The sequence below is a fragment of the Chiloscyllium plagiosum genome, chromosome 6 (genome assembly GCF_004010195.1).
Source record: "Chiloscyllium plagiosum isolate BGI_BamShark_2017 chromosome 6, ASM401019v2, whole genome shotgun sequence".
In the NCBI taxonomy this organism is placed as follows: Eukaryota; Metazoa; Chordata; class Chondrichthyes; order Orectolobiformes; family Hemiscylliidae; genus Chiloscyllium; species Chiloscyllium plagiosum.
In genome coordinates, this window is record NC_057715.1 from 119,074,099 (window position 1) to 119,077,958 (window position 3,860).

The window sequence follows — 3,860 nt, forward strand, 5'->3', positions numbered from 1 at the left end:
TCTCCTGTTCCCTGGATGCTGCCTGACCTGCTGTGCTGTTCCAGCAATAAAGTTTCAACTCACCTCTCATGTCCCTGCTGACTTCATTTGTGGCAAGCGCACCCAACTCCAGCTCCTCGAGAACCGTGTTAGAGAACTGGAGCTGGATGAACTTTGGATCATTCGGAAGACAGGGGGGGTAACAGGGAGGTAGTTACTCCACAGCCACGTGAAGAAGGTAGATGGGTTACAGTCAGGGGATGGAAAGGGAACCGGCAGGCAGTGCAGGGATCCCCTGTGGCCATTCCCCTAAACAAGTATACCGTTTTGGATACTGTTGGGGGGACGACTTACCAGGGGTAAGACATGGGGAACAGGTCTCTGGCACAGAGTCAGTCCCTGTTGCTCAGAAGGGAAGGGGGTAAGAGGAGCAGAGCATTAGTCAATGGGGACTCCATAGTTAGGAGGACAGACAGGAGGTTCTGAGGGAACAAGAGAGACTCATGGTTGGCGTGTTACCTCCCAGGTGCCAGGGTTCGTGATGTCTCTGGTTATGTTTTTGGGATCCTTAAGGGGGAGGGGGAGCAGCCCCAAGTCGTGGCCCACATAGGCACCAATGAGATAGGTAGGAAGAGAGATGGGGATTTAAGGCAGAAATTCAGAGAGCTAGGGTGGAAGCTTAGAGCTAGGACAAACAGTGTTGTTATCTCTGGTTTGTTGCCCGTGCCACATGCTAGTGAAGCGAGGAACAGGGAGAGCGTGGAGCTGAACAAGTGGCTGCAGAGATGGTGCAGGAGGGAGGGTTTTGGATTCTTGCGTAATTGGAGCTCTTTCTGGGGAAGGTGAGACCTCTACAAGCAGCACGGTCTACACCTGAACCAGAGGGGGACCAATATCCGGGGGGAGTATTTGCTATTGCTCTTCCGAGGTGGGGCGGGGGGTTGTTAAATTAATGCAGCAGGGCGATGGGACCCTGAATTGTAGTTCCAGTGTCCAGGAGGTTGAGGGTAGTGAGGTCAGGGTTAGGTTTACAAGGTTGCAAGAGGGCACCGGCAATCTGGATGTTGGGTTGAAATGTGTCTACTTCAATGCTAGGAGCATCCGGAATAAGGTGGGTGAACTTGCAGCATGGGTTGGTACCTGGGACTTCGATGTTGTGGCCATTTCGGAGACATGGATAGAGCAGGGACAGGAATGGTTGTTGCAGGTTCCGGGATTTAGATGTTTCAGTAAGAACAGAGAAGATGGTAAAAGAGGTGGGGATGTGGCATTATTAATCAAGGGTATTATTACAGCAGCTGAGAGAATGTTTGAGGACTCATCCATTGAGGTAGTTTGGGCTGAGGTTACAAACAAGAAGGGAGAGGTCACCCTGTTGGGAGTTTTCTATTGGTTCCGAAAAGTTCCAGGAATGTAGAGGAAAGGGATAGCAAAGATGATTCTGGATAGGAGCGGGAGTAACAGGGTAATTGTTATGGGGGACTTTACCTTCCACAATATTGACTGGGAAAACTATAGTTCAAGTAGTTTGGATGGGTCAGTTTTTGTTCAATGTGTGCAGCAGGGGTTTCTGACACAGTATGTAGCCAGGCCAACAATGGGCGAGGTCACATTGGATTTGGTACTGGGTAATGAGCCCGGCCAGGTGTTACATTTGGAGGTAGGTGAGCACTTTGGCGAGAGTGACCACAATTCGGTTATGTTTACAATAGCAATGGGCAGGGAGAGGTATATACAGCAGGGAAAGAGGTATAACTGAGGGAAAGGCAATTATGATGTGATTAGGCAAGTTTTAGGATGCATAGGATGGGGAAGGAAACTGCAGGGGATGGACACACTTATTCAAGGAACAGCTACTGCAGGTCCTTGGTAAGTATATACCTATCAGACAGGGAGGTAGTTGTCGAGAGAGGGAGCCGTGGTTTACTAAAGAAGTTGAGGCACTTGTTAAGAGGAAGACAGAGGCTTATGTGAGGATGAGGCATGAAGACTTAGGGGGCTTGAGAGTTGTAAGTTAGCCAGAAAAGATGCAAAGATAGGGCTAAGAAGATCCAGGAGATGACATGAGAAGTTATTGGTGGATAGGATCAAGGAAAACGCTAAGCCTTCTAGATGTATATCAGGACTAAAAGAATGACTAGAGTAAGATTAGGGCCAATCATAGATACTAGTGGAAAGTTGTGTGTGGAATCTGAGGATATGGGGGAAACGCTGAATAAATACTTTTCATCAATTTTCACATTGGAAAGGGGCAATGTTAGTGAGAATATGGAGATACAGGCTACATGATTAGATGGGATTGAGGTTGACAAAGAGGAGGTTTTAGCAATTTTGGGAGATCTGAAAATAGATAAGATCCCTGGGCCAGATGGGATTTATCCTTGGATTCTTTGACATACCGGGGAGGAGATTGCTGAGCGGCAGTAGAGACAACCCTGGTAATTATAGACCAGTGAGCCTTACTTCGGTTGTGGGTAAGGTGTTGGAAAAGGTTATAAGAGGTAGGATTTATAATCATCTGGAAAGGAATAATTTGATTAGGGATAGCCAACACGGTCTTGTGAAGGGTAGGTTGTGCCTCACTAACCTAATTGAGTTCTTCGAGGTGACAAAACAGGTGGATGAAGATAAAGTGGTTGCTATGGTGTATATGGATTTCAGTAAGGCGTTTGATAAGGTTCCATACGGTAGACTATTGCACAAAATGCAAAGTTTTTGGATTGAAGGTGATTTAGTGGTTTGGATCAGAAATTGGCGAGCTAGAAGACAGAGGGTGGTGGTTGATGGGAAATGTTCATCCTGGAGCTCAGGTACCAGTGGTCTGCCACAGGGATGTTTTGGGGCCACTGCTATTTATCATTTTGATAAATGATCTGGATGTGGGCATAGAAGAATGGGTTATTAAATTTGAGGATGACACTAAAGGTAGGCAGAGTTGTGGATAGTGCTGAAGCATGTGGATTACAGAGGGATGTAGATAAGATGCAGAGCTGGGCTGAGAATTGGCAAATGGAGTTAATGCGGACAAGTGTGAGGTGACTCACTTCAGAAGTAGTAATAGGAATGTGGAATAGTGGGCTAATGGTAAAATTCTTGACAGTGTAGCTGAACAGAGAGATCTCGGTGTCCAGGTGCATAAATCCCTAAAAGTTGCCACCCAAGTTGATAGGGTTAAGGAGGCATGTGGTGTGTTGGTGTTTATTGGGTATGGGGATTGAGTTTTAGAGCCACGAGGTCATGCTTCAGCTGTACAAGAGACTGGCAAGGCCATACCTGGAATATTACATGCAGTTCTGGTCACCGCATTATAGGAAGGATGTGGAAACTTTGGAAAGGGTTCAGAGGAGATTTACTAGAATGTTGTCTCGTATGGAAGGAAGGTCTCACGAGGAAAGGCTGAGGGAACTGAGGCTGTTTTCATTGGAGAGAAGATTGCGAGGTGACTTAATTGAGACATATAAGATAATCGAAGGGTTAGATGGGGTAGACTGTGAGAGCCTTTTTCCTCGGATGGTGATGGCTATCACAGGGGGGGATATAGCTTTAAATTGAGGGATGATAGATTTAGGACAGATATTGGGGTAGTTTCTTAAATCAATGTAGTAGGGACATGGACTGGCCTACCTGCAACAATAGTAGATTTTCTGACATTATGGGCATTGGACATACATATGGATAATAATGGAATGGTGTAGGTTAGATGGGCATCAGATTATTTTCACAGGTCAGCGCAACATTGACGGCCGAAGTGCCTGTACTGTGCTGTAATGTTCTCTGTTCCTCCACCATCTCGCCGCCACCTGTGACAGACCCAATGTTCTCTGTACCATCACGTCTAGGAATGGAGAATTCACCACAAAGGTATACAGGAAAGCCACACA